This window comes from Cyclopterus lumpus, chromosome 5 (assembly GCF_009769545.1).
Source record: "Cyclopterus lumpus isolate fCycLum1 chromosome 5, fCycLum1.pri, whole genome shotgun sequence".
Taxonomy (NCBI): Eukaryota; Metazoa; Chordata; class Actinopteri; order Perciformes; family Cyclopteridae; genus Cyclopterus; species Cyclopterus lumpus.
Genome location: NC_046970.1, coordinates 19,900,201 through 19,913,257, shown reverse-complemented (window position 1 = coordinate 19,913,257; position 13,057 = coordinate 19,900,201).

Here is a 13,057-nt window from a genome sequence, read left to right as displayed (position 1 = left end):
GCCATTGTTCACAGAGAAAACTCCGGCTCCTTAGACCGCAACATTGTGAAGAAGATGACAGACGCATTGTAAGAGGTCTTTCAGTATTCCCTGCGTTTTCGACTGTGTTCCTACTGAGTGGTGCCAATGGTCTTGATTGGAGAATCTATAGAACAAGGAAGTTGAACATGTTTGATGAGCAGAGCCCATTCAGTCTCCGCAAACGCAAACCGTTGTGAGCCACATGTCGAAGGTGCACTTGCATCCATCAGAACCACTGCAAGCAGTCTGACTTCCTGAGAGAAGACAAACGTCCCATTCAAACAATGAAATAACATGTATTATCGGATGAATAGATTGGATTAGATTTGGAACATAAATAGGGAAATTATGAGTAAACTAAGCCCCAGGGTTATTTTATAACACACAACTGAAAATAAAATGAAAAAGTATGCAGTGAGAAATATTGTTTTCAATTAAGACAATTTCCTTTAAGAAACAAAGAAGAATAAACTGAAACAATATTGCCTGGTTGAAAAAAATGATGAAATAAAATAACAATGAATGCAAAGTCATTTCAGTGTTAGACGTTTAGCTATACGGTAATATGAATTTCCGTCAACCAAAGTTGAAGTCCATAAATGTAATAGACTTGAGGGGATGGAGTTATAATGCACATACTTAACAATTAATGCCTTTTGTTGTTCACATGCAGTCTAGTCTTGGAGAATTAATTAACAACAACATGGTTTGAATATTGTATGAGAACAAATACCATCTATTCAGCTCAGGTGTAATATTTACTAAACCGGAATAGAATTAAATTGCAGGTGACTCCTTTTATCCTGAGGATGGTAGTGATATTGAAACGTTATGGCCATACAGACAGTTCTCCAACCATGTATTTTGTATGTAACTACCTACTTTTGAGACATTATACCTAACCCTAAAGAACTACCTATTATCTAAAACCAATGTAAAATTATAACTTATAACTGTCTTTGTACCGTTGTCATACCATAATATTCCACTACTATAGTTTCAATTTGCAAAACAAGCAGGTTTTTAGCCTTCTAACAGCAGGTGATTCATCACTACAATCTCTTGCTGCTTGGTAAGACGTGGTTTGGACTAATAATTTTAAACATACACTGCCAATTTTCTGTCTTCCAATATAGTTCCCTCTCTCACCTACACACACACACACACACACACACACACACACAGCGAAGACAAAGGTCAGGGTCAAGATGTGTCTTGCTCATACTGCACTGAGCTCTGCAAACTCAAAGAAAGAATTATCAGAAAAACACAATTTGCATGGGTAAAGTGTTAAAAAAGGAAAGGTCACACAACTTACTACCGTTATATTATACACTAAATTATTCACTGACATTTTTCCCATGGCTGCCAACATTTTTTGAAGTGTAGAATTGGTCTAAATGAAGCAGCCACCTGCAAGAAACTAAAGACAGAGGTAAGATGGGGACAAACCGTCAACCCGTTGATCACCAGGTTGTACCGATTCATATTGTTGCATTTATTTATTTATTTCCCCAGTGCAACACACTGAAAAATGGCTGTGTCCCAGGAGTGGTGACCTGCTTATGTAGTGTGCTTCCCCCTTTAACCTAGCTGTAAGCCATTCTCACCTGTCAGATTACTGCCTAGATGCGTGCGTATGTGTGTGTGAGTTCACATGTTGGTGCGTACTGGTGTGTGTGTGTGTATATGTTTGTCAGGTTTTCCGTCCACATGTGGGGATTTTATACATGAGGAAAAGCATTTTTCCTCAACCTTTGTCAACAGCCCAAAGCCAATAAAAATAAGCTTTTCTTTGTCTTCCTATTCTTCACTGTCTCCCTCTCCTAAACAAACACATGCACACACCTACACACACCACTCCCACAGACAGTTTGAGAGCACAATTATGTCTATAGTTACTGCAGTAATGAATGAGGCAAGTGCTCTCAGAAATTTTAGTCACTACTCTGAGGTGTATAACATATGCTTGACAGTGTACTCCATCTATTTGCCTGGGCATGGATGTGATTCATTGTGTGTGTGTGTGTGTGTGTGTGTGTGTGTGTGTGTGTGTGTGTGTGTGTGTGTGCCCAATGCTATTTACACAGTCGAGCACTCAAACATTCAATCAGGGGCAGAAAATTGAATGTTCTTTATCTTCCGCGGCCTAGCTCAGGTGCAATATATATTAGGAAACGTGACTAACCTTCGATCTGCTCTCGATTCATCTAACTTTACCCTTCTGTTCTGCTGGTTTGGTTGAGTGTAATCATAACTGTAATTGCTATTTACATGGTGGGACTTGAGTTAAAAGGTGTTTAGTATACAGGTATGCATGACACTGGAGGTTATGTGAATTGGTAATACGCAACCTGTTCGAAATAACAATATCTGAGTTGAAAAAAAATATATTTTGCAGCAGAAACGTGGGTCAGACAAAGATGATATGGAGCTCTGCAGCATTATCACAATGTTGTAACAATGGGTTCTTTCAGAAATGTCTTTGCGTTTGTCTTGAGGTGTCATGGAGAAAGTGGGTTATTGTACAAATGCTGTGAGGTCAGAGCAGGTTTATAGGTTTCAAGATAACACAAACACACACACACACACACTACATTCAATTCACGTGTAATTTCTGCTAACATTAAAAATAAACCAGCGCAATTCTTTATATATTTGTATTACTGTATAATGTGAAGGTATCAGATTGTTTTCATATACTAATAACTTTGTCCATATTTCTACCAGCTATTTGTTATTTAGTAAGTGAAGGTAAACATTATAACGAAATATGATCAATCTTGGAATGAGGCATATTTAAGTATTTCATTTTTTTATTAATCCATTATAGCCACTTCAATAAGTTTCAGATATATAGGAAGGCCATTTTGGATGCTACAAAACTACCTTCTATGAAGAAAACACATCCATATTTAAGAGAACAAAAGTACCAGCTCCACATCTCATTGTCTGTGCATTGCAACTACAGGATGGTGAAGTGATACAAGTGTTGGTTAATGTTAGGGAAAGTACATCTTTAAGTGTTGGTGTGAGATTGGATGTAATCTTCTGTCATTAGCATCACACGCTGATGGCTCATCCACTACAGCGACCTTCACACCCTCACTTTTCACTTGGCTGCGTAAAGGGCACTTCCTGTGTTGGCAGCATTGGTGTTGGTCATAAATTGTGTGCTGCAGAATCTTGATTCCTTTTCACTAAGTAATTAAATATGTATCTCTTTGTGTTTTGTTCAAAATCTATATAGAACAATCACACAAGCAGAATTACATAGATTTCCATTTCTTCTCATTTTGGGGGGGGGGGGTGGTAGGTGGTTATATTGACAGCATCACAAACACCCTGTATTGACAATGCATTTCTTATTTGTGATTACTAATGAGGAGGACCAAATAGCATGAGTTGGGATTGTGCCACTAAATCTTATGGAAACACGCTGAGTAAATGTCTGATAATTGCCTTTGTTGCAAGGATTTATTTAAAGAAGAAGCAAAGCTTTGCCTATAGTATTCACCACATGTGTGGATAAAGAATACTTAATATGTTCACTGCATGTTTTTTACTTAAGTAAAATGCAATGTTATTAAATGAAAAACTTGTGGTGGGAATGGGGGACATGAATTTGTTTTGCCTGGTTATGATTTTGAAAGCTAATTAGTCACATGTATTCACATCATTCCCAAGACTGTGCCACAAATGTGCTTTTTAATCATTATTTTTGTGGGGCTAAATGTGTGCTCTTTTCAACTTGAGTCTTCAGTGTTTATGAGTGCTGGACAACGTGCTAAAGGTCATAGAGTTGTCAAAACACACTTTGTATTTAGACACCGGTAAACACTGCAGCCTTTTTGTGGTCATTTGTCAAGAGCAACTGTGGAGAATAACATCAAACATCAAACATTTTTGGAAAAACATTCTCAAGCTTTTGCAAATTAACCACAAGAGAATTAGGCGAGAGTTTATATTTTGAATCCAGCTAGATGTATAAAGAAATTAACACACCCCGCATGCACAGACGTGCATGTGTGCGTACACACACAAAACAACCCATTGTTTGAGACCCGTGGTGTATTTGAAGGAATGGAACACAGTTTCAGTCTGCCACTGTAAGCTGGATCATCATGTCATTTGGTGATTAGGCCTTTGTGGTCTAACTGTTTCAGAAGCAGAGGCCTATACCAATGCATCCAGGGAACAGAACCCCCTTCCCCCCCCCCCACACACACACACACACACACACACTTTGCCTTGCCTTGCCTTGTCTTGCCAGTTGAAGTCTCTCCCGCCTCTTTCTTTTCAGGCTTGGCCAAGAGAGTGTTTAGAAAACAGTGTGTACAAGCGTTCTGTTATCCCTGAATACCACCGTGCGGGTTTGAAGATGCATAATTTTCTCACAACAAGGGTTCCCATGATAGCTCTCTGCTTTGAGTAGCTATTAATGCCCTTTCTTGCTCAGTGGCATTAATCTGCAATGGATGGAAGAGGGCAGAGGAGGGAAGCATGTAGAAAACAGGCAGAGGAGAGAAGAAGAGAGGAACAGATAAAATAAACAAACTTCATTATAATATATTCATTATTTTTCTCATTCTATTATTTTATCACAGTTCATCCTTTGCCAAAACGGAGATTAGAGCACCTGGCCACCACCACTGCAATCCTTTATGTCTTGTTCTGACTCTCTGAAGACTGACCTACAACGAATGAAGACAATAGCTAGAAAAAAGACTTTCCCATTTTCTATGTAAGATCATTTCTCTCTCATCATTATCTAAATCGGCTTTAAAAAGAACCAGACTCCTTTCAACTTTGATTGGTACACTGATTGCTTTTCCTTTTTTTTTTCTCCGGCTTTTGTGTTGTAGTTGCGGCTGCATATCTGCATAGGGAATGAGAGCCTTTTCGAAACTTGGAAGAAAGTTTAAATTAAAGTCACTTTTTCTTGGCTTGTTGCTTGTTGAAACTCCGTAAACTGCTGCATGCATATTGTGCACACTATTGCGTATTTATTATAAGCATCATAGCTAATTCAGTGACATGCTCAGAGAGGTGACACTGCAGGTTTGATGAAACATTGAGTGCCCCTGGCTACCTTCCCAAAAAATGCTCCAGAAAAAATGCATTGCTAAATACGCTTACACAGTTGATAAGACAAAACAGACAAATAGGGACATATTCCTCTGATGCACTGCCTTGTGAATATAAAGCATAAACAAACTTTCTACATGAATTTACATATTGAATACAAAAGTTTAGAATTGCAAAGTACTTAATAATAATTGCATACATATCACATAGCACACTTGTTGTTTTGTGCTTCTGTTCGCCTCACTACAGTGTGCTTTGACTGCGGAATGCAATTTCAAATTATGTGGGAACGAGCTAATGGTTATCTAATGAGCAAATCCAGGACATTTGACTTAGTTTAGCAATGTTGCGAGATCAAAGGAAATGCGACACATTACTGAAGAGTTTTCAGTAAGAACAAGAGAGGGGCTGCCCATGGGATGTGTTGAGTTGAAGGAGATAAATAAACACGCAAACCACAAACTCAACATCTCGGTGGGTAATTACAAGGGACTTCAGGGGCTCTTTGTCGGTGGCGCGTCATGTACGAACACAGTAAAACAGTCTGTGAATTATTTAGATTCCATATCTAAATAAAATAATGAGGCAATATTAATAGTTGCGCCACTGGTTTCATAAAAGTACTCAACGGAAACCAAACATGCACAAACAAGACAGTAATGACTTGTAACATCTTATGGGTTGTATTCAGCCGAGTAACCACAAGAGCAGAGCATTAATTCAAAGAAGATGGCCTCTCTGTTATGTGCGCAGCTGCAGGTAACTGGACCCAAACGCCGTCAACACTCCACAGGATTCAACAGGATTCAAAACAAACAAAACAGGCTCACACACACATGATCTTCAATGATCTAGACAAGACGAACCGACAAAGGGGAATGACATGAACAGGACTTAAATACAGAGGGCTGGTGCAGGTGATTTGACACAGGAGGAAACAATTAGGGACAGGGCAGACAATCACAGGGACAGGAAGTGCAGAGAAACAGAGGACACGAGAGACAAGGACTTCAAAATAAAACAGGAAACACGACAACACTACAGATCCTGACATAACCCCCCCCCCCCTCAAGGGGCGGATTCCAGACGTCCCAACACAGTCCCCCAGGGTGGGTGGAGGGGAGCCGGAGGCGGGACCAAAAGCATGGCAGAAGAAGTCCGGGGGACGGGCCGGAGGACGACCACCAGGAGGACTGACCTGCTCCGGAGGACGGGCAGGAGGACGGCCACCAGGCAGATAGACCTGCTCCGGGGGAAGGGCAGAAGGGCGACCACCAGGCGGACGGAAGGGCTCCGGGGGACGGGCTGAAGGACGGCCACCAGGCGGACAGACCTGCTCCGGGGGACGGGCAGAAGGACGGCCACCAGGCGGACAGACCGACTCCGGAAAACCGGGCTCTGGAAAACCGGGCTCTGGGGAACCGGGCTCTGGAGCCATAGGCCGTGCCAAAGGAACCCCGGGAACAGAAGCCGGAAGCGGCCAGGGTGGCGACCGAACACAGGGAGCCTGAGTCGGCCGGGGCGGCAACGGGACAGGAGGAAACGGAGTCTGCCGGGGCGGCGACGTGACCCGTGGAACCGGGGTCGGCCGGGGCGGCGACGTGACCCGGGAAACCGGAGTCGGCCGGGGCGGCAACGGGACCCGGGGAGCCGGGGGCGGCCGGGACGCCGACGGGACACGGGGAGCCGGGGTCGGCCGGAGCGGCGACGTGACACGGGGAGCCGGGGTCGGCCGGGACGCCGACGGGACACGGGTAGCCGGGGTCGGCCGGGGCGGCGACGGGACACGGGGAGCCGGGGTCGGCCGGGGCGCCGACGGGACACAGGGAGCCGGGGTCGGCCGGGGCGCCGACGGGACACGGGACTGTGGCGCAGCGTCGGCAGGAACCGCCGTGGACTGTGGCGCAGCGTCGGCAGGAACCGGCGTTGACAGCGGCGCAGCGTCGGCAGGAACCGGCGTGGACTGTGGCGCAGCGTCGGCAGGAACCGGCGTTGAGTGCGACGCAGCGTCAGCAGGAACCGGCGTAGACTGCTGCCGAAGCAGGACCATGTTTAATGCTCGGAGGGACTCCATCATGTCCCGGAGAGTGTCCTGGGACAAGGCAAAGGAAGCAAGGGCCGGCCGGAAGTCCGACAGGTCACGGGAAGTTGGGGTTGGCCGGAACACGGAGGCGGCAACAGGAACAGGCGAGGACTGCAGCACGGAGGCGACTGCGGGAACCGAAGTAGTCTGCGGTAGCCGGAACCCTCCACCGACGCGGTCCGGAGGTTTGCGCCCCCCACTCCGGGGCTGGGCCTGCGTGACCTCTGCCCCTGGGGCTACGAGGCCCCTCATAAGCCCAACGGGTCCCGTTGAAGGGATCTGGTGCCGAGACCCTATGGGGGTTGTAGTTCCCCTTCTGGAGGCTACGAGGGCCCCCATAGGCCAAGCGGGTCCCTTCGAAGGGGTCTGGTGCCGAGACCCAATGGGGGTTGTAGTTCCCCTTCTGGAGGCTACGAGGGCCCCCATAGGCCAAGCGGGTCCCTTCGAAGGGGTTTGGTGTCGAGACCCTATGGGGGTTGTAGTTCCCCTTCTGGAGGCTACGAGGGCCCCCATAGGCCAAGCGGGTCCCTTCGAAGGGGTTGTAGGCTGGGTCCATCTGTGGTCGGTTCGTCTTGTCTAGATCATTGAAGATCATGTGTGTGAGCCTGTTTTGTTTGTTTTTTAATCCTGTTAAATCCTGTTGAGCAATAAAGTTGCCTTTTCGATTGTTGACGGCGTTTGGGTCCAGTTACCTGCAGCTGCGCACATAACACTCTCTTGTGATTTACATTTTTCTTCTTCTTTTTTTTTCATGAAGCCAATGGACCCATTTACTGAACACAGAGATCATGCAGATATGTTTGCCATTGTGCACAAACTTGTTTAATGAGATTAAAGGTTCAAGGAATATTTGTGAAAGCAAGACTTGCTTTGATCACATCAAGACAGCAATGAAGGTGATTTTAACGCGTACCAACGCTGATACACGGCAACCAATCCCTCGCTGGCTATTTAGTGCTTGGCTTCAATACACCTTCTGGCTCTGGGGCTGAATGGAGCTTCACTACTAACTCTCTTGCATAGCAATGACTCAGAGAGGACACCAGTGAGGTCTCGCTGATTTCCCCGACATCATTTTTTTAACATCCACTCCGAAGGCCTTCACCCATACTACACTTTCTACATAAACATACAATATTTTAATATTTTATTTTAAAATTCTCACATTTCATTTCCATTATATTGTATGATGTAGAGTTTTTTTGCAGGTCTGACTGAGGTTGAGATCTTCAATTTGGACAAAGATGACAAGAGTTCATTTAAATTCGTGTCAGTACGTGTGCAGACCCCAATGCATGTACTGGGTCTGCAAAGTGCATGTGAAACATTTCAGAGTTTAGCAAAAGCGCAACTAGAATATCAAGAAGTGAAAGTGAATGTAACGTTTATCAGCACGAGACAGAAGTTGTTGTGCAATGTGAACAACTAAGAAAAGCTTGTGCATTCCTAAAATTGTGGCGCGAGCCTTCGCGATTGCACTCAAAGTGGCATCATTATGTAAAAGAGAGAAACAGCAGTGTTGACAAAAGGAAGAACAAGCGTACCAAAGAAAAGAGAGAACAAAAACTGTTGTAGCGGTTACTGTGCTGACAGCTTTTGAAGCAGTTGAGTAAGAAAAGGGGCCATTCCCTTTTTATCGTCTTCGGCCCTCCTTCCTTTTCCTTTCTGATCTGACCCTCACAGTCACCCCCACTACACCCCTCCACCTTTCCCACCCCCACCTTTACCTGAGTCTCGCATTTCCCAAGGGGTCTTAAACTCACTGGCCCTGTTTGATTTAGGCAGGTTGGGTGTCAGTGTTCGCTACAAGCCCATGGTGAACCATGAATAATGGATCGGCCACGGGTCTGAGTCCCCCTGGGACTCCCAGATGCCCCCTCCCTTTCCTCTTGCTGTGACTGGAATAGTCAATGTCCCATTAACAACCGATGATGTATAAAGGATTCTCACTGCCAGTGTACAAGAAACAGGAAATGTGAAAGATATTGTGCTAATGGAACACAGATATTGGAGCCATGCATTCAAAATTCTATGTTTTTTTTTTCATTGAAAATAAATGAGAGAGTAAAGACAAATGTTCCTATGAAGGTCATTAGACATATGGTTCCATTGAAGGAAGCAAAGAAGAAACTTTCTTTCTCTCTTATGGTAAACATCTGGGGCACTGCGCTTCAAAGAATAACCAACAGAAATTAGAACATTTGGTGTTCTAATTTACCGAGTGTGTTATGAAGCATTTTGACTGGAAATGTCATTTTGCCCTACAAGTAATGAAAAAGTGGTTGCATGAAGGATTTCAAGACTTCCAGCTTGTGTGTTATCCAGGTCATAGAACTCAAAGTCCCGCCTCAAGCTTCTAAAGTCCCTGTAGCTTGTTTACATAATCTTTGATTGATCCTGTTCCTCAACGTTTTGTAGTTTTTTTGAGCAGATGTGTGAGGGGTCTGCATTTAAAGTGCTTTTTTATAATTGTACAATTCATAATGAAGGACAGTTTCATCTGCACGGATATAGGGGTATAATTTACAGTGTTATTGTATGATGGAGAGTACCTCTCACATCTACAATAGGGGAAAAAATAATACCCCCATAATAATACAGCAGTAGCCATCTGGGATTAGTATGAAGTTGAAACGTAGGTAATGCACCACTTACAAAAGACTGATATAATTTTTTTTCATGCTTAACCCCATCATTGTCAGAAATGTTTATGATGGTTTGAAACGGCTTCCACTGATCCGATGCAGCTATAGCCGCCTGCAGGTGACATTTACTGTGAACTCCACTTTGTCATTTCACCTCAACTACCGTACCCTCTTTTTCATTAGTCCGTTTTTCTCCTCATCTGCCACCCCAATCTCTGATACGTTGAAACACAACCACAACGAACTTGGATACAGTTACATCACAGTGCAGCTGAAAAGGTCATTTTTTCTCCTAGCTGCAAAACCAGCAGAACAGAAATCTATATTTCTTATTTCCACATGGGTGAAATGAAGATTAAGGTGAGATGTTTTCATCTTTAGTATGCGCTTGGCTTCGTACGATTGTGCAGCCCAGACAGTTAGGATATAAGGCAGTAAGGCTGGAAACAATTATTAATGGGGACGCACGGCCCCACAAAAACTCACACATTCACAAAGGGGCAGGTAACAGAGCCCACCTGATCATCAGCATTATTAAAATTACCCCACATTACTCTGGGGTTCTATCTTGCTCGCAATGGTGAGCATATTAAAATGACTATAACAGGTGCATGCATCATTCAGACTAACAAACCAGCCGCTGTGGACACCAACACACTTCAGGCATAGACACAAGTGCACAGACGCACACAGAGAGTTTCATTGTTTTGGCAGCAAGCATTCTCACACAAACATACAGAGTTTAGAATCCATTACTAAGACTTTACATTAAGCCTCCGATGCCACATAATCCCCCTTAAGTATGCAGGTAGGAGGTAAAAGACCTGTCCGTCAAATCTCATCCCCACTAGTAACAGTGAAAAGGACGAGTATGGGGAAAATGGGCCTTTCAAACATTAAGAAGCAAAAAATGCATTTCTATACATTCAGAATGTATACACATGCTATCGTGGCTTAGCAGCGCTAATGCTAGTTAATAATGTGCTAACGTGCTGTGCTACTGTTATCGCTTTGGTTAACAAGGATCACTATTTCACAACATTTAACCATGGCTAGCTCCAAATCTTCAAAGCCAGCCTGAAAATGATGAAGATCTGAAACGACAGCATGGGAGACTATGGAGCACAGGCGGATAGTCTTCAGACCCCGGTTGTCGATGCTACTCTATGATTGGCACGTCTGTATTCAAGAGACAGGACTTAACGAAGGGTCAATTCAGATGAATGGGCTCCTTGAAGTCTATGTAAGTCAAGGTAGTCAATACAATTTGGAATTCAGTCTTTTCAAGAGGGGGGTATTACTTCTAATTCAAAAGAATGTTTTTTCATAAGGCCAAAGGCCTGGTACACATAAAGTTCTTCTCATATTTCCCAACCATAATTACAATTATAAAGCTGGTACAGGAGGAGCCAACATCAGCAGGTAACAGGTACAATTAACACATACATGGCACAAACATGCTAGAACAACATAGAAGGAACTGGGAGTCCAGAACATTCCCTTAAAAACAACAGCGTAATGTGTGCTGTGTGTTCAATTGCTATACTTACGAATGGGAAACAGCAAAGTTTGACAGTCAAGCACCTTTTCCAATTAGAAGGGCAAGGAGTTTAGAAGCCCAGAGGAGGAGATTCAGCAGGAATATGTGTTAGCTCTACTTTCTTAAATAAGAAATAAATAAGAAACATACTAGAGAAATATCACAGCCATTCAACATGGATGCTAATAAATGCCATGAAGATATTACAGCAGGATGGCTGAATTGTTAAATAATCTGATGGGTGAACTGCAGACTGAACGGTTGAAGAAGCTTGATAGACATCTATGAAAAAGTGTGCTGGACTGACAGCTAATAACTGACAGGCTCGTTAGTAACCTTGCTTTTCTATTTCGATTTTTTCAATGTCCTAATTGGCTGGATAAGCAAACTGACAAAAGTGACTGACTTGGTGTAAAATTAGCTTCTGTAAGATTGTGGGGCATGCTAAACTACAACCTGTCATGAGAAATGAAAGCCAGACAGTTAATGTTGAAGTGCCAAACGTTCTTATCAATACAAGCTAAAGGAGCTGCAAGCATAATTGTTCTGTTTATCAGTTCTATTACAGGCCTTCCAGAGGCACCAAGCAAGGGCAATAAATACACAGGTACTGTGGTGTTACTGTGCAATATCCCATCTCACTTGATAGATCTCTAATAAACAGTGCATCCCTCACAAAAAAGAATTATGCTATCTATTTCAATGCCTTCTGAAGTGCAACATCTCCTATACCGAAGCAATCACCAGGAGGGCCTGATACATTCGGCTGTCGAAATCATAATTTACACCTCTTAGTTGTTGAAGGTTAGTTTCACTGTTATACAGTATTTAACATTTATGTGTTATACATTACAAGTACTTATCTATTTGCGAGTGAATTTTTTTTTACATGATTAATTAAATGGAATGTGAAATATTTGCAATTATGTGGCTCATTATGTGTGAAAAGTCAACATTGCTTACTTCAAATAAAACATTTTAGCAAATTAATTAATGCATGAATAGCAAAGGATACTGATTCAATATTCAATATTTACATCAGCATGTCATTGTTTCATGCTGATCCCTGTGGCAAACTAAAACATTTGAATTCAGAGACTGAATTCTGGGGCCGCAACAAAAGCTAAGCAAAAAACAATGATATGGCCCATAACAACAGTTAACGGTGAAACAGTCCTCATAAAAATATGTCTTCACCAGTAATCTAAAAGTGCTTGCACCACAGGCCAAAAAAAAGTGTGTCACTGTAAAGTGTAAACAAGAAAATCGCAATACAATGTCTCAAGCTGTGACAGATGCTCACCAGAGCTTGGTATTTCTCAAAGTCCAGCATACAACACATATGTGGCTTAACATTCAGTCTTTACTTTCTGCATTTTTTTAAGTTAATGTTTGCAAATGAAGTGGCCTTTAACCTACAACACATTGCCATTATGTTAGCTCGCTAGAAGCAGAAGTTAACATAGCTTATCCGCTAAGAGTACCAGAGTATACTGTCGAGCTATTGGTTGAATGCTTGCAAGACTGGTCAGCAAGCCAGCTGAGGCTTGATGACCTGAGAGCTGAGGGGTGAAGCACCGTGAAAATGTGGAGTTTGAAATCTCTTGAGCTTGAGACTGTCTCTACCGTGTCTCTGTATTTAAAATGACAGTATGTTTCCATGGCATGAGGTTGAGAAGC